Source organism: Peromyscus californicus, unplaced genomic scaffold (genome assembly GCF_007827085.1).
Source record: "Peromyscus californicus insignis strain IS unplaced genomic scaffold, ASM782708v3 Scaffold_9__1_contigs__length_137607984, whole genome shotgun sequence".
NCBI classification, from domain to species: domain Eukaryota; kingdom Metazoa; phylum Chordata; class Mammalia; order Rodentia; family Cricetidae; genus Peromyscus; species Peromyscus californicus.
Window position 1 is genome coordinate 101542165 of NW_026294617.1, and position 19720 is coordinate 101561884.

General features: G+C 37.1%; 1 pseudogene; it reads right to left on the minus strand.

The window, feature by feature from the left end:
- Window positions 1-4619: 4619 nt before the first annotated feature.
- LOC128106683 (rho GTPase-activating protein 20-like) overlaps window positions 4620-19720 on the minus strand; it is a 176842-nt pseudogene continuing 161741 nt past the window's right edge.

Here is a 19720-nt window from a genome sequence, read left to right on the forward strand (position 1 = left end):
ACATTATAGATTTTGATGAAACAGTTTTAGCATGAGTAACAGAAATACATATACATACATAAGCACAAATATATAAGCACTGGTCATAAGATTTTCGCATTTATTTTCTTGTATTCTTTATACATTAGTGTTACTTTATTTCCTCCCCACTCTCACTTCGCTAGCACAGACACACAAACGTTAAATGGATTGCTACTTATACAGTGCCTTAAATTCAAATTGTGGTGAAGATTCTGTTGCTTGTAACCTGAAAAATCTCATTTTCCTATCTAAAATTAGGTTAAGAGCATATCAAATGAAATGTATGCAAAGTGTTTAGCATTGGGCTAACATTTCAGAAAGGATCTAATCACCGGAAGCACTAGATGCCAGTCTGGGGAGTGACACAAGATTGAGTGCAGATGAGGATGATGATTTTGATAATGGTGATGATAATGAGCACACTGATTTGAACATTTATGGCTTTTTTTTTCTGAGAACATCTCTGAATCTCCTGACATTTCAAAGCCCTGTTTACAACACAGCATTCCCTGCTATTGGTCAACGTGCCTCTACCCTCCTTTCTGCTGGAGACAGTGGCCCTACAATCCCTGTTGGTGGTGAAAATAGCTCTATCTGAAGGGTAATAGATACTCTCCTGGCCACAGAACATTAGGAACAATGAGTGTTTATGCCTCTATAACCATTTGCTTCTTGAACAAGCTATGAGCTGTCTGCATTATAATTTCCAGATTCACAGGTTCCATCAGCTTGATTTACCTTCATGCTTGAGTGGTTACCATGCGGTAACTTTCAAAGGGGGAAAATATCTAGTAAAAGTGGTATTTATTATCATCACATAGTCAATTTTGTGAAGTTATTAGTGGTGATTTTTAAAAAACTATCAAATTGTACTTAGATTACTTGATGAGGCTGAAGATACTAACAAAGTAAATGAACAATCATGTTAACTGTTTGAGGCTTTGTAGACTGGAAATATGAAAGAAAGAACTCATTCAATTAGCAAGTACACAATTGTCTTCTGGTATGAATGCCAGGATATTACTTTTTGCAAACAATATGGTAAAAGAAACTAAACTAAATTTGCAACTTGTAGGGAGAATGGGCAGTAATACAGTTACAGATACATCTTCATGTTATGTAGCATGTACCTATATTTATATAAACACATAACTAGTGCAAGTGAATAGAAATGAAGCTTGATGGTCATTAAAAGGAAGAGAAAGTTACTCTGCTGCTAAAAATTGAGTATGTGTGAAGCTCAATACTGGTAGGAGTTACTGGTTGTTGATAGGTTGGTGGTCCATGTTATGTATTGTGTTGTATCTACAGCCCATTCTGGCAGGGAACCCAGCTACTAATGACTGCTGGGAGAAGGATTATACTCTTCCATGAATGACTGCCTTCTTGAATGTCCAATACAGAGTGTTTGGCAGTGAAACCATCTAAGCAAAAATAATAAAATGGACTCAGCATGTTGCACTTATATATTTGTAAATATAGACATAAATAAACACACACATATATAACAAAAATAATGAAACAAAAACTCTGTCATGCTGTGGAATGTTGTTCTGTATGCTGTGAATGTGTGTTGCTCTAATTGGTTGATAAATAAAATGTTGATTGGGCAGTAGCCAGGTCAGAAATATAGGCAGGATAAGCAGACAAGGAGAATTCTGGGAAGAAGAAGGCTGAGTCCAGAGTCACCAGCCAGATACAGAGGAAGCAAGTTGTAAAGGCAGAACTGAGAAAAGGTACCAAGCCACATGGCTAAACATAGATAAGAATTATGGGTTAATTTAAGTGTAAGAGCTAGTCAGTAATAAGCCTGAGCTAATGGCCATACAGTTCGTAATTAATATAAGTCTCTGTCTGTTTACTTGGGTCTAAGTGTCTGCAGACCAGGTGGGACACAGGAAAACTTCCAACTATACTGTCGTTTTAAGAGTGTAGGGCGTGGGATGGATTAGAAGGTAAAGTGACATAATTCTATTTACAGAAAAACTTAAAATAATAGTAAAAGAAAACAACATTTGGAATATGTATTAATGGGAGTTTAGAAGTATTCAAGGAATAATTAATGTGGAAAATATGTTTTTCTTTACTGGAGATTTTCTCTAAGATCTCCATATCTCGAATTTGTATTCAGGACCTTTTCTGCAAAGACAAATCATGAATATGGAATTCTTCATGCTGAGACAAAGGTCTCAGTTTATGAAGAGAAATACAACAAATATGCAGCATACTTACATGTGTTTGTGAGTGTAAATGATGTATCATGTGTATAAATGTGTATAATGTATATCTGTGAATATGTATGGTATATTGTATATATTTGTATATGTGAGTATACATGTCCATGTATACATGCAGGTGTATGGAAACACATATAGAAGTTTGAGCTAATTTAGATTATAAGACAGCATCTTTTTGAAGACACATCTTTTCTGTTCAGTACTTAATATTTGAGGAATATCTGGCCAAGAATCTTCTGCTAATTCCTTTGTCTCCAACTCTCATTCTGGTAAAAGCTTCTGGTTTAGAGATACTTGTGATATAATGCCCAGTATTGTTTTGTTTTTTAGTGTAAGTTTTGATGATCTGACCTCATCTCACAAATCTTGTATCTCAAATGCAAGGTGCTTGTGTATATTCTTAAAATTTTGTTCCACTTCTAATTTCGTCTTGTGTGATGATTTTGATTGTTAGTGATATTTCATCTGGAATCATCTATGACACAGGATTCTAGGAACAACTCTGAGGGATTATTTTAATTACATTAGCTTCTGTCCATGGTTCTGAGGAATTTTCTAGATTAGGTAACAGAGGTGGGAAAACTCGCACCAGAATTGGGCTGTACTATTGCATAAGCATGGGTCTTGGAATATAAGAAAAGGAGAAAGCTCACTGAGTATAAGAATTCACTGTCTTCTGCTTCTTAACTGGGTAAACAACTTGAACAGCTGCAAGCTCCTGACATCAGAACTGCCCTACAAAGAGACCAGAGCCCTCATATACTAAGACAAACAAAATAAAACAAACTACTACCAACAAAAAATAAATACTTTTCTTGTGTAAATAATATGCTCAAGTCTGTTAAAAACAATGATACCTTGAAATTTGCAGGCAAATGGAGCCTGAAAAAAAAAATCATCCTGAATGAGGTAATCCAGACCCAGAAAGACAAACACGATTGATGCCTAGCCCAGTTCTCACCCAAGAGGTTTCATCCAGCAACTGATGGAAACAGATGCAGAAAGCCACAGTGAAGCACTGGCCTGAGCTCAGAGAATCCTGCTGAAGAGAGAGAGGAAGAAGTGTAGGAGCCAGAGGGGTCAAGGACATCACAAGAAAGCCCACAGAATCAACTAACCTGAGCTCATAGGGGCTCACAGGGACTGAACTGACAACCAAGAAGCCTGCATGGGACTGACTGAGGCCCTCTGCATATATGTGAGAGTTGTGATGACCTAGGCCCTCTGCATATATGTGTCAACTAGGTAGCTTGGTCTTCTTGTGGGACTTCCAACAGGGGGAGCAAGAGCTGTCTCTGACACTTTTCTGGCTTTTGGGACCCTATTCTTTAATATGAGGGGAAGTGCTTAGTCTTACTGCAACTTGATAGGCCACGCTTTGTTGATATCCATAAGAGGCCAGCCCTTTCCTAAACAGAAACAAAGAGTAGGTGGGGCAGGCAGAGGGGTGGGTGGGGAGAGAGATTGGGAGGAGAGAAAGGAAGGGGAAATTGTGGTCAGTATGTGAAATAAATATTAAAAAATAATGTGCTAGAGCATCTTTTCATACCAATAGGAAATGAAACTTTAAAATAAAGTGTTGCTACAATGCCCAGGAGTGAGGCTGTTTTTATGGTATACCTAGTTAGTTGATTCCTAGTCACTGGGACTCTTTTGTTGCTAGATTCTGGATGAATTTGGTCAGAAAAAATCCCTAACATTGATTTATTAAGCAGAGCTTAATAGGCCATCCTAATAGAAGTTTGGAAAACTAATAAAGTAATCCTAGTAGATCTGCTAAGTGACTGCAGGTCCCTGAGTAACCCTAGTAGAAGAGAAGACTTCCAAATGGCACACTACAAAGACTATGGAGAATCATAAACAAAACACATTGACAGCTAATCAGTCACATTATAGGATGTTATTTATTATAATAGCAAAGAATGTATACCATATAGCCTGAAATATAATATATATTATAAGAGAAATGGAAAAATAGAAGAAGTGTTCTGGAATAATCTTTCCTGAAATATGGGTAAGTAGGAGGAGGAAGGGAACATTCAGAAGGAATGAGCAGATGCTTGAGAAGTGTTTACTCAAGACTCAAGTTCATAAACCAAAAGCATCACCTTGGAACCCTCTATTGGTTAATGGTGACAAGTTCAATACCTTTTTGAGGAATTCTCTTATTCCTGGACAAAAGGAGAAGTTCCAAACAAATTCTGTCAAATGCTGGAAAAACACTTGGGAAAAATAGTTTCTTAGTGGAATGATCAATAAATTAAAAGAGAAAGAGAAGCCAAACGTAGTTCTGGAGATTCAAGCCTCAAGTTCCTGAGAAAATCTCAGACCAGAGGCAAGCTGCCCAATCAAGATGCTGCCTCAGTCATCATCCTTGAGTAGTTGTTTCTGCAAAATGCCATGGCGTTCAATGGTACTGGTTCTCTTTTCATTGCTAAATGAAACATAAAATGTTGTCTTAATACAAACATTCTCAGAGGATAGATTCCCTTCAACTCAGATGAAATGGGTTTTTCTATGTATTTTCTCAAGTCAGTGGGACAAATACCAAACCAAGAGACAGATTCCTCTCTCAAGTTCACTTCCTCGCCAGAATCAAGTTTTCCTTTTAGGGTTCGGTATGATTTATTGGCTAATGTTCTGAAGATTCTTTCTGTGTCTGGTCCTTTTTCATTGATAACAGAGAGGACATCCTGTGTGGGAGAAAGGCAAGAGTCTATCATAGATCCATACCTCTGAAGCACTGGTGTGCCTCTTATTGTGAACCAGAGCAATGGTAAAGTAAACATTTGTGCAGAGCACTAGTTATTTTGAATAATCTCAGAGGCAGTGCTATTAAAGGAGACCTCAGAGTATTATGTAGTCATGAATTAAGTTGGAAAAGTTCAGGGTAGGGGACACAGAGGGTCACGTCCATAGACCTATTCCCTCCAACAAGCTTAAGTAGGTTTGGGTCTGAATCAGTGAAAGATACAGGCATATATTTGGTTTTCAATTTTCTTGAATTACATGAATCAAACTTCAGTGAGATTTAATTTTCTTTAGGTACTATGTTAAATGTATCTCACCATTATTGATAGGTTAGCCACACATTCATCAATTTTGTAAAAGGAGTGTGAATACATGTTCTCCAGAAATTATGTGATGCATGAAAACTACAGAAAACCTAAATGGCACTCACCTAAATTGATTCCCTCACAGACACTCATGAGACTTTCCAAAGAGATGTCCCTTGTTTGGTACTAGTGGAGTCATACACACATTGTCCTGGCTGATGCTAGGACCACAGGCAACCATTAGTTTTATAAAAGATCTTTTGACATATTTCTCAGAATCTAAGAAAGAAGAAAGATCATTGTATATGTCAGTTAAAATCACTTAACCATTACGTTTCATTTTCACTTTACAGCATGCATGCCTTCTACATCATCATGAATACACAGAAAACAATTACATCAATACTATTACATTTATGATATTAAAGGATTGGTTAATGACCTTCTTATGTTAATGCATCAGTCTCTCTGAAATCCCAGACATAGGTCATGAAAGAGGACAGATCTCATGCAGGTTCAATTCTTCTAGTGTGATTCATGGACATTTGCTGCCTACAACATAATGCACTGCGCCATGAGGCACTTGATATCTGTGCTGTATATGACCCATAGTTTGAGGTATAATCATTAAATTCTGGTGTTTGTCTTGAAACTATGTGTATAAGTAATAGAATCAAGTAGTTATATCGTATACAGTCTCCAAAACCTCCTGTGTGATCTCTGAATAGCCATGGGCAACTCTAATCTAACAGCTGTATCTGCACTTCATCACACAACTTGCCTGACTGCATCATTCTGACATCCTTTGGCTGCTTTCACTTGAACTATGAATTTAAATCTAAGATCATAGTGGCTACTTCTCTCCTACAGTTGTATTATGGCATACTAAACTTTCAACAGAGACAGGCATGGTGGTGCACGCCTTTAATCCCAGCACACGAAAGGCAGAGGTAGACAGACATCTGTGAGTCCAAGGCTAGTGTGTTCTACAGAGCAAGTTCCAGAACTATACAGAGAAACCCTGTCTCAAAGAACCACAATAAAATAAAATAAAATAAAATTGCAAAATTGAGTTGCTATTCTGAGTATTATAAGAATCAGCACAGGAGTCAAATATCTATGTAAATGACTTTTTTTCACATATCCTTAATGATTTGTTTACTTGGCACTTCTGGAATTTATCTTTTACATAAACTCAGGATCATTGAGAAAAGGGAGTAAAACTTTACAGGCAGTTTTAACAATGTGAGAATCTATTTGTAATGTACAAATGAATTGTGCACTCCATAATGGTTTTAGTAAAATCTCCATCCTTGCTTATTGTAAATGATGTTTTGGGTGCTCAGTGATTCTAACTTTTAAACTATGACTATAGAATATCTTTATTTACCTATAATCTCCTCATTATGAAGAAGAACAGTTGAACTCATGGGCACTGCATCATTGCCTGTAGGGCATGTCCTACCAACAAGACTGTCATTGTCTTGATGTTCTCTGTTCTTCATCTCATCAGTGTCAGATTGTTGGGGGAACTGGAAGCCTTCTCCTCATGAGGGCAAGACACTGAGCTCTCGTTATTTCTTCTCTAAATATTTTCAGACAGTTTTCAATGTGAAATTTTACAAGGAAAATCTGCAACAGTGGGTCAAACACAGAGGGTCTCTATCACTTTGTATGATTGTAAATCCCATTTGATATATGAGTCTTGGAAGTTAGAACTGTATAATTCAAAATTATGAGGAAAAATCAATTGTTATAAAATACAGGAGAGCTTTCTATTAGAAATTTGAAAAACTAATTTGAGATCAGACATAAAAATGCAATCAATGCAGTGCAATACACTACAAGAGGATGATTTCCAGTGTTCCCATTCTGATGGCTAGTATACATTGTCAACTTGACTAACTTTGGTTCCATTTATTATATACATGGCTAAGGATATTTGTCAGAATGCTTATAGCAAGGCACGACTAAGGAGGGAAGACTCCCTTCAAATGTGGGCACCATCCTATCAATAGTTCCTGTAGGGTGACTAAAAAGGGACAGACTGGCAAACCCAGCTGACCACAAGCATTCATATGTCTCATGTTCAGTGCAGATGCGATGTTAGCAGCCCAATTATCAGGTTGCGTTTTGGGAGGTATTTGAAGTAAGACCCATTGGTAGAGAATTGGATAATTGAAAGTCTGCTACTGAAGGATGCTTTGAACCCTAAGTTTCTCTCCATTTCTTTAATTCTTAACAACAGAGGGAAAAGATTTTCTGAGTCAGGCTTTCTTATACTGTACTCCTCACAGGTCTAAAAGCAATGGATTAATCAATTATAAATCAGAAACTGAAAGAGTCCAAATAGCCATTCGATCTTTATACTGAATAGATTCTGGCATTTTACTATAGTATTTGAAATGTGATTACCAAGGAAAGTGTGCTCAAGAATTTCTCGATGCAACAAGAGGCCGAAGATCTATTAAATCATATTAAGCAAGACTGAGAACGACTGTATCTGATAAAAGCAATCTAAATTGTCTTTGTTTAGAGCAAATACCTTGAAAACAAGTAGAAGTTCACACATCCCTCCGTGATAATATCAAGGACACAGTCTTAATTGCTGAACTCAGCACCAATGTTCCTTCATATCATTTCACAACAATTGCTGCCAATTGGTCAAATTATATTCTAAATCCCAGTTGACAAAGAACTGAGTCATTGAGCTCAAATATCTATTGACAATCTAGTTACTCAAATCTTGCAAATGATTCTGCTTCTCCATAAGAGTATTATTCAAGGATGTACGTAGGTTAAAACAACAAACAAACAAACAAACAAAGACTCTCAGGATTGTCCTATATTCCTGTCTTACTGTGAAGACTTGACCACCCTAGGCATAAAAATGTGTCTTATTACCTCTTTGGAGATATCACTTTCTAATGCTGAGTTGCAGGAACTAGACATACAAAGGATGCTTGGGGCCATGCATACAGATAAATTATAAGCTGACATCTGATTAACTGTAGAATTTCTTTCAATGTTGTGTAGCACTCTGAAAAGTTGTCTCAAGAGAATGACATTCTGGTGGGCAGCTGCTCTAAAAGACTAAGCACAGAGACAAGTTATTTTAAAAGAAGAAATTGTATTTGGAAAGTTATAAATATGAAGAAAGGGAACAAAGTAAATGTATCTTATTAATGGCCCTGTAGTGAAACAATGAGAAGAGGAATGTGTCCTAAAAATATTGCTTGAAATATTTCCCAGAAGTCAGTGAAGAAAAAAGAAATTTCCTGGCATATAACTTAATGTACACATACCGAAAACACTTAGGATATTCTGCAATGTGCTCAACTAAAAGCACACTGCAAAGTCAATGATTCAATTTTAAAAGCTCCCTGTATTATCATTTATGCAATGCTATCGAGTTATTAGAGCCTAAAACACTTTGTTTTTTGAGAGGTCATTGGGGGAATTCATGTACACAAACACATTTCATTGAGGGTTTAGTCTAAATTAGGCATGGCTTTCACTGTTAAATATTTTAGAAGGTTGAAACTATACCATTGACAAATTGGATGCCCATTATGTCCTATGGGGCAGTACAAATTCACAGTGCATACAATGTTGAAAATTTCATATTAAGAATTTTAAGATAAAAACAATAATACATAGTCAAGAGCTATATTTCTTTTTTTCTTCTTCCTTTTCAACACTAGGTCTCATACTGTAGTTTGGTTGTTCTGGACAGTCTAAATAGCCCAGGAGGACCCCAAGTTGTTGCTGGTCATGCCTCTGCTTCTCAAATGCTGAGATGACAAGTATGAGCCACTGTGACTGTCCAAGTCATGCTTATCTTTTCAAAATGTCTTCCATGTTTGCAAGCAATTGAAACCTTATGTTGTCAGTTGATATTTTTAGTAAATAATTCTGGGGTACATAATCTAATGTATCTAAGAAAATGTCACTTCTATTTTTGATGATGTTGTTCAAGCAATTAGCAAATCATTACCTTCGCACTGCTGCTAATTTTTCCTCTTCATTCACTTGGCCAAGAACACCAAGCCATTCATCATATAGTCTAGATGTTAGAACATGTTCATTTTGAAGAAACATAGAAAAATATCTTTGTCAAAAATATAAAACACAGAAATTACTGAAAATATTTTAACTGTAAAATTCAGTTTACTCCCAACTTCCTTTACAGTTCCTACCCTATTTCCCTAGCTAGAACCTTGTCTGAAATGTAGGCCTACTAAAGGGATTTAGGGTTTCCCTTTTGAAACTAGAAACCTAAGAGTAGTTTGTTTAGTGCTGAGAATGCAGACAATTCTCCTCTATGCTCAATGCCTCTAGTGAACATCTGAGGAAACTAGCTCACACTGAAGACACCCATAAGTCATCTCAAAGTCTAATTTTAAATGACATAAACATACACATTCTGGTCATTTGAGGGGGGATTAAGTGCTTCTTGTTTATAGCCCAAAAGGTTATGAAGCAAGTAATCTAAATGCACAAACCCATGTGCTCATACACAAAGGCTGAGTGAGCCTGGAATCTCTTTTTTCTTTTCTTTTCTTTCTTTTTTTTTATATGTTCTCAAAGAGAAAATGCTCCTATTAAAATCTTGTAAGTGGAGAAGGACATGTAATGTGTGTCCTTGTATAGTGACTGTCAAATAAATATCAGAAAACTGGGCACGCAACACTTAGTGATAGAGAGATAAGCACAGTGGTGCCTGTGTGGACTCAGAACTCTGGAGGGGAAAATATAAATTGCAAGTTAGAGCCTAACCTGGGAAATGGTACAACAACCTGCAAAGTTCATTGTTAGTTAAAACTGAGTGAAAGCTTCATGTTTATTCATTCAAAACTAGGAAGCAGATGTCAAATCACCTTGACAGTTTCCAAAGACAGACATATTCTGTTTGTATTGGTCTCACAGATTTAACTTTTAGGAGCCGCACCAGAGCTACTTTTATAACTATACTTCAGTAATTACTCAATCTTGAAAATATTTTTAGAGCTGATCCATGTACAAGGCATGTTTTGAAGTATTTGGGATAGACCAGTGAAGAAACTGTCCAAGCCACCATCTCCTTATATCACTAAAATATAATAGATACAGCCTGGCGGTGGGGGTGCATGCCTTTAACCCCAGCACTAGGGAGGCAGAGGAAGTTGGATCTCTTTGAGTTCGAGGTCAGCCTGGGCTACAGAGCGAGTTCCAGGACAGGCTCCAAAGCTACACGGAGAAACCCTGTCTCGAAAAACCAAAGGAAGGGTGGGGGAGTCCACAGGTCACAACAGTGAAGAAAACACAGATTGCGTCAACATTTCAGTCAAACTGTAAAGTAAAAGTGTTTGAAGATGCAGACAGGAATGGTAAAGAGGTGGAAAGAACTCTTGGTAAGCCCTTGAGTATGTTTGAATATAGCATAATTACAGGAGAAATACTTGTTTATTGTCTAAATATACCTAAATTCTAAAATTGGCCAAATGCAGCTTTAACTGAGGAGAGGGGAGGGACATAAATACAGAAGGAAAGAGGGAAGAGAGGCAAAATGCACACTGAGGTTGTTCATAAACCCTGTAAAGACTTGTATTATGGTTTTATTCATCTAAAGCTACATATAAAACATGTAAGTGTAATGTTGTAATTATGCATAAAGATTTAACTTTGGGGCTGACAACACTTCCCACAAGAGGCCTAGCCTATCTAACAAACCCCAGAACAAGGCATGAAAAACCACATTTTAAGTTGTTCAGAGGAGACTAAGAGACTCTTAAAATTATGCATGCTATTGTTGCTACCTTGGTTAACTCAAAGAAAGGAAATTGGAGGTACATCTCTATTGGAAAGACACTGCACACTTCAGATACAGGACTTGGTGGATCTGAGGTTGGTCGTATGTGTAAACCTCCTCCCTGAGTACAATCTTTAATAGTATTCAAATGTGCTATGCAAGCTACAAAAGGGGTAGGGCACAAGGAACAATAGTCCAGTGTCAGCTCTTCCTATACATGGGTTGTGGTAAACAGAACTCTGTTATCTTCCTATTTATTTTTAAGGCAATGATTTGATTCTTAATTGTTTCCCCAACTATTGGTAAAATTTAACAGGGATATTTAAAAAGCAAGATTTTTGTTCCCAGGATAGCCAGCGAAGAACTGTGTGATACCTACCAGAATTGCTGTGGGCAGATTGCCATCCTCACAAACAACAATATGATCATTTCCAAAGAGTTTTTCTGTTTTAGCAACTGGCAAGGTTGTACATACTTGGTCCTGGTGGGGCACAGAGCCCTTGTGGAACACTTGAGTTATGAAAGGCCATCTTTTGTTAACTTTTTTTTCCTCTGCATCTAAAGAGAAATTGAGATTATTACATAGATTAGTTTAATTTATATAACCCTTGTCACTGAATTCCAATTGTATAACATGCCTGTTGCAATTCATACAAAGAGACAGAATTATTTATAATATAAAATTTTCCATATTTTAAAATTGGTTAGTTATCCTGTAGTGTGTGGGTATTCTCTGTCCCTGTACTCCACACTGTTAGTCTTAGAGACCTCTTCTGACTGTTCTTCCAGGGAGAATGCCTACAAGTCAGTGATGTATGATAACCTCTAAAGAATCAATATGGAAAAATAGATGGAAGGATATGGTTAGTGAGTTGAAGCACACATTTGCACTGACTGCTGAGAAATCACCAAGACTGTTAAGTTCTGAAACATTCAAGATGTACAGAGCTGTTCCAAATCTAAGAGTTAAAATTCTATTAAGTTGACACATTTTACTAAACAAATTTATTTCAAAATGTACCTGACTCCCCCCATTTGTCTTGTCACTGACTGAGGATTACAATCATGTTAACATTATAAAAAGCAAAAACACCAGTTGTTTTGGCACATGCCCATATTCCCAACATTGTGACAAGGAGGATCCATGGTCCCTTACATGTCTCATGGTATAGCAATACCCTGTGTCATAAAGAAAAATCATCAAATATGTGGGTGGATTATATCCTCTGCCATGCCCTTGGTAGAATCTAATATATTAAAATCTGAATATAAATATTGTAGAAAAATAGTAATCTAGTTCCAGTTTACTTTGAATAACCAAAGATGTGCCCAGATATGTGCAAAATTTTTAATAACAAGGTGATGTTCTTTGATCTCCAACAGAGGTGGTCACTGTCATGTGTCTGAAGGTCATTACATGTCTTAGATCTTCACTTTTCACTGGCTTTTAAAAGGTCAGCCTCACTGAGCTGTGGTGATATATTGTATATCAAATAAAACATGACAGAGCCAGCCACTAGATTAAACATAGAGGCCAGGCAGTGGTGGCACACACCTTTAATGCCAGTACTTGGATGCTGTGGGATGTTGTCCTGTATGCTGTGAATATGTGTTGCTCTGATTGGTTGGTAAATAAAATGCTGATTGGCCAGTAGCCAGGCAGGAAGTATAGGTGGGAAGAGGAAGGGCTGAGTCAGGAGTCTCCAACCAGACACAGAGGAAGCAAGATATGAAGGCAGAACTGAGAAAAGGTACCAATACACATGACTAAACATAAATGAGAATTATGGGTTAGTTTAAATGTAAGAGCTAGTGAGGAGTAAGCCTGAGATAATGGCCAAGCAGTTATAATTAACATAAGCTTATGAGTAATTATTTTATAAGCAGGCCACAGGACTGCAGGGGCCTGGCGGGACCAGAGAAACTTCCAACTACACTTGGGAGTCACACTCCTTTATTCTCAGCACTTGACATCTCATGCCTTTGCTACCAGTATTTGGTAAGCACACATGTCATTAATCCCAGCACTAGAAAGTAAGTAGAATAGCTGGGCAGAGAAAGGCATATAAGGTGTGAGGAAACAGGAACTAGAGCCTTTTGGCTGAGGACTCTGAGGCTTTCAGTTAGAGGATTTGTGGAGATAGGATTTGCCTTCCATTCAGACTGAGTTTTTGTTGGTGGTGAAGTTTGTCTAGTGACTTGTACCTTTGTCTCTCTGATCTTGGCTCCTTTTTTTTTTTTTTCCCCATAACACCATTTAGGATTCATGCAACACTGAGCACTCTTAATGATCTCAGATTTTTTAATTCTTATCCAGATTCTTCTGATAAATCTTCTATTACTATTGCCTATTTGTCAACAATATTTTGAAAATTCTGGAAAAAATGCAACACATGGAATAGCAGGTCATTCAGTCAGAAAGACTCCAGAAATCTCAACACGAATATTTCTCATTCACTGGGAAAAATATTGATCATAGAGACATGTGAACTGAATGTTTTTATGTGTATTCAGAGAAATGACTATGATTCAGATTTTTATTTCAAACTAGAAGTTACATAGTATAAACAATAATATTTTGAAGATTTTGAATGTTATTTCTATGTTTATTTATTTTACACATGTAAGTGTTTTGCTCTCATGTATATCTGTGCGCCATGTTGTCTCTGGTGCCTGAGCAGGTCAAAAAAGTGAATCAGATTTCCCGCAAGTGGAATTATGGATGGCTGTAAGCTATCATGTGAGTGCTAGGAATCGAACTCAGGCCGTCTTCAAGAGAAACAAGTGCTCTTAATCATTGATACATCCTTCTAGAAGCTACAAGAGTTTAGTATTCAACAAATAAAAAATTTTCAATTTTTTTTTCTAAAGAAAAAAATTTGTTTTCTAAAACAAAAAAAAAATGTTTTTTACTTTGTTTGCCTTCTTCAGGAAAATTCTGTTTCTCAATTGGAAAAGCATAAGAAAATTCCCATTATATTTTCAGCAGACCAGAGACAATTGCATAAAAAGATGTTATCATGCTACTGGGTTATGCGAAATAGTTGGTAATTATGAATTCAATGAATGAAAGAATATGTTTAAGTTATTTATATTTAAGTTTAAGGCTAAATAATAAAAGCATTGAGGACTCATGTTTAGAACATTGAACTCAGTCACTCCCTTCTTAGATTTTCCTGTTACTTTCCATGAAGTAGGCTTTGAGATTCTTCAGGGTCATGGCAGAAACACAGTTGGTAATCCTGAACACTGTGTGAGGCAAAAAGAACCAACTATCACAAAAATCTCTCACAAGTGGACTTTCCTTACCAATTCAGTATCTCTTGCAGGAACATAATTAGGATCAGTATTAGTGATGCATATTCTGGCTACAGGTTTGAGTCATTGGGGCTGATTTCAAGAGGAAAGCCTTGTGTACTTGCCTTTCCTTTCAGATAGAGCATAGATCTTTTGGTCCACAACAGGATCTAGATGCCCTGGGATAAGAAATCACATTCACCCCTCTACACAAATCAAGAAAAATGTTATGCTGAGATCACTTCTATCTCTTTATCCAGAATGAGTGTGGGTATTGAGCTTTGACTTGACATGCTGACACAATGTAGTACCCAGAGAGCCATAGGCCAGCTGTGACTCTGATGAATGGAGCAAAGCAACACTTGAAAGATACTGTAACTTCAGCAAAACTCAGAAAAATACACAGACCCCAAGATGCCTTGAGGATGGCTAGGAATCAAAACATTTGACTTTCTTTCAGTGATGTCCATTCTGTGGAGAAGGTGGACAGGTGTCTCACCTGGAAAATAGGCCAGATGCTGAAAACAAGTTTCACAATAGAATGGCTGTGCACAGTGCTGGGGATCCATTTGAAACAAACATGTAAACTGAATATTCTGTGGAAGTATTTTAGTACTCTATAGGAGTAGCTAAAGTGAAAATATGTTTTAATTCCAGTTACCATTAACATTACATGTAATTTATTGTGGATTTCTGATTTAAAAACATGATATTGTACTGTAGATGTTTTCAGTATTAAAACTAGCACAATACACACTCAAGCAGACACCCCCTCACACACACACACACACACACACACACACACACACACACACACACACACATACACACACACACGGGTGGAATAGAGAGGAAGATACAGAGAGAGATCATACAAACTCACGGAGGGTGGTAGAGAGTGGGTTCTTTTTCAGGGGCTTTCAACTTGGAGGCAGGAAGAGTTTGAGGAAGGGGAGCTGGGAGGGTTTAGAGGGAGGAAAGAGGTGAGTGATGTCATTCTATTTCAATTAAAATCATTTTAAATTTTGAATAGTAAAGAGAACCCATTTTTTAAAAAATGGGATTTGCCAAAATTATTCATGATTTAAAAATAAAGCAGCAAACACATTGGAGGGCATCCATTGGAGAATAGAAGAAACATTCACAAACTAAAGAGGTTCACAAGAAATGAGAGATCAGTATCAAATATCAAATGAAGGCCAACATATGCTGACTTCTGAAAACTGGCTATTGGTACTCCAGGTAGATAGCACTGGAAAGCCTAGCTGCTATAGCATGTGTGCAATGATAAGAGGACTAGTCGGGCTTCAGAAGACTGTGAAATGCAGATTCATCCCCGGAGATTCACACTTTCTGATTCTTTTAACCTATCAAAAGTCCACATGCGGACATCACCAATGCTGTGAACCTTAGATTCTAACAGATGCAAGAATCACAGGAGGCTTTAAACATGAATGTGCCTTTTCGGAGGTAGTCAGGAAGCTTCATGCCCAGGGAAGTCAGACAGCTTTGAGAAAGGGGAGGATACATGCTTAGAAGTGAAGCCTAGAGACACAAAGGATTGTGACTGAAACAGCCTGGGAGGTACTCTCTTAAATCTCATAATAAAATATGCAGTATGCCTTGGACACATGATAATCATGGAAAGATCACGTCTATCTAGAATGCCTATGTCTTTAAAATGACTGACTTTTGGTGGTAGTAATAGACTGTGCAGTCTGCAAACTGTGTGTATTCCCTGATTATAGTACTAATTAAAATAACAAAACTCTACCAAACTGTGAAATTCTTCATAAAGATTTTCTGCTACATAATTCTGAAATAAAATGACTGATATGTTGGAGTGTGATTAATAAGAAAGCAGAATGAAATCTATGTATTGAAATGCCATAATTAAACCCATTACTTTGTAGGCTAACTTAAATAGCTGCAAAGGAAATAAAAATCAGGTTTACGTAATGATTCACATTAGTTTTAGGTGGTCTCAGGGAATATATATATCTAGAAATTCCAGTCTTGGCCCAACTCAGGCTGGACTATAGGATTTCTGGTGGTTAGGAAAAATTAAAATGAAAGCAGCATTCATCAAGAATTTGTGAAATCATTCTTGTCTAGCAAAAGAAATTAGTTTCCTTACCTCTGGCAAAAGGGACATATGGCTCTCAGTTAACATATGTACTTGTAGCACCTATCAGGCTGTCAACACCCACACCCAGGTTCCCTGAGTTTCTACTCACAAGTACTTCTTATATATCTCAAAGCTCCCATCTAGTTTTCTGTCTGTGCCTTCCCAACCACTCTCAACTCTTCCTGCATTATGATAGCTCCCAAAATGTTGCAGAGTCAACCTTTCTTTCTCTATGAAGGCACCCCCTTTCCACTCCAGCTATCTCCTCTATTCTTTCATGTTAAGTCTGTCTTCTCCCACAAACAGCCCTGGTCTTGTCTAGTCTGCTTTTTTTTTTCCTCTCTGTTCTTAACTCTTTCAGATGCCTCTGGATATTTTCTCTCCCTACCCACAATACAGAGCTTCCCATAATTATGGAGTGACTATTCAGGTGGTCTCTTCAATGTGCCCAGCTTATACAGTCTGTATATATTTCAAGTATGTATTTCCTTCAGCAAATATTACTCTGCCCAAGACTTAAGCTACTTCTTTCAAGGAATATACTCAAGAGACACCATATTTTTTACTCAGCAAGTACTTAAGGGACAAAGAGAGACAAAAGCCAGTGGTTGTCCTTACACATGTGAAACAATGTTGTGAAGACATATGAAAAATAGAAACAACTCAGTTTCATGATACACAAAATTGAAAATAAATGAGGATGTTTGGTAAGTCATTCTGTCTTTTCTAAATCTGTGCTAAATTTTGGGAAATAGGTTCTAAAGAACACAATATGTGTTAGAAACAATAGCAATTTAGTAAACACCAGATCTTAGATTTTAGGTTGAAGTCTGACCAGTTTCCAAAAGTCCTTTGTGATCATAGTGGGTAAAACAATTAGATGCAGCAGAGAATAAACCTCCCTCATAACTTGAGCAGATATTTTTTTTGTAGATTTACAGACACTCTTCTCCTATGTAGCCCAGAGCATATCTGCCCTGACTTGTAACCCTACTTCTTTACGGGTTTGTCACTGAATACTGCTAACATGAGTAGCTTTTCATGAAGCCAGGGCTGAGTTAACAATTAGTTCATATGATGTGGAAAAATCAAGACAGGACGTTTCTTGATCCCACTAGTCTGTCATGAGAATCAAAACTAGTCATTAAAATACCTTTACAGTAGAGGCTGAAATGGAGAACCTTTCAGTGGATATGAAATTCTCATTTCCTTCCTTGGCACTAAACACCAAAGATGGCTTTTACAGTTGGTAGACCAACAGCTGAAATCTGAAAATTCTATAATATTCTGATTGACAGACAACTGTAAACTCATGTTGTAACTGACAAATATTTTTGAGCAGCTGTTGAACCTCAAGTGTTTGTAAGGAATAACAGATTTTTACAGCCATACATAAATACAGATAAATAATAGATACATAGTTATATGTATAGGCATATGTATATATTGATTCAAATCAAAAGTAGCATGCCACCCCAAACTGATGTACTACCATAACCAGATATACAGTCCTATTTTCTGTTGCTCATTGTTTTGAAAGGACAAATGGCCTTTTCTCATCAGTTTGTCCTCTGGCCATGGCAACTTGGTAATGTCACATCATAGCAAATGGCCTCATGGACAGAGCATTTAGGAGAGAGAGCACATGGCATGAGGGGAAGCAAGACAGTGAGAAGAGTGTCGTCTTACTCTCTGACAATAGTCCTGATGCACGGACTCAAAGGATTCCAGAAAAACCTCAATCCCTTCAAAGGGCAGCACCTTCAATGACAGATTAGTTTCGTTATAGGCCTTGGATCTTAAAAGTGACGCTACCTATAAACACTGCCACGTTTGAGACTAAACCTACAGCATGAAGCCCGTGAGTGTCAAACTGCATCCAACCAGAGAACCCAGATTAGGACCAGGAAGCTCCCACCACTACAAGGTTGCTTTATATCATTCTTCAACAGACACACCACTTGACACCCCATGAAAACACCTTTTTTTTTTTTTTTTTTTTTTTTTTTTTTTTTTTTGGTTTTTCGAGACAGGGTTTCTCTGTGTAGCTTTGCGCCTTTCCTGGAACTCGCTTTGGAGACCAGGCTGGCCTCAAACTCACAGAGATCCGCCTGGCTCTGCCTCCCGAGTGCTGGGATTAAAGGCGTGCGCCACCACCGCCCGGCGAAAACACCTTTTAAATGACAAATGTTTTCCAAATCTCCATTTTGTCTTCTTGTTTATTTTGTTTTGGTTTTAAGAAAGATATATATTCAGGAATATATAGAATATTCAGCATTTTTAAAATTTTGTCCCAATCAGCATAACCATAGGCTCATTCAACTATTAATTTTGTTGCATATTATCTAAGGTTCAGTCATTTAGTAAGATGTTTAGGACATGCGTGGGGAACACAGACAGCTCTTCTTTTCAAGCCATTTTACTATGGAAGGATTTATGGTTGCTTTCAGTTTGGAAATTGCTAAAATCATTTCTTTAAAGAATTTTTTAAAGTGCATGAAAGTTTACTTTTTAAAATGTACCCCAATGAGAATGGTGACCAATGTGCTTATTATAATGGCCTTTTTCTTTAGTATTAGCATTTCATATTCTATATAGGACAATGTTTCATCAGGATTAAGAATGTTAGAGCAATTATCTTAGATAAAAATTAACATGATAATTCATTTGTCTCATTCTCAGAACTGATTTCAACCCCAGCATTTGGTGAACATTGCATTACATGGTTTTATAGGGAGAAAAATCTCTCAGAAGCAGCATGGACTTGTCTTCTTTGTATGCATTCTGTAGATATGAATTAAGCTGTGTCTATTTTTCTAAATCACAGTCACACTGGGCACCTCAGAGAGTCTTCCTACCAACATTCTGCTAATAGTGATTTTACTTACAAATCCGACCAACAGGAAAATGTAGAGGAAGATAAATGTAGCTTACAAATCCATCTGGATTGTGTATTTCTCCAATACATACTCAAATTTAAGTAATATAACTGCAACCTCCAAATTGCTCTAATAAAATGTGTATATACAAATTCTGGGGTTTGTGTATATCACTGTTTTTAATCAGCAAGGGAGTTGCTTTTCATAAAGGAATGTGCTTAGTGACATGTCTATATGCTTGTCCTTCAAAAAATTGTATTATGTTCAAGCTCTTTTAAATATCTTAAGGTACAAAATCTCGATCAAACACA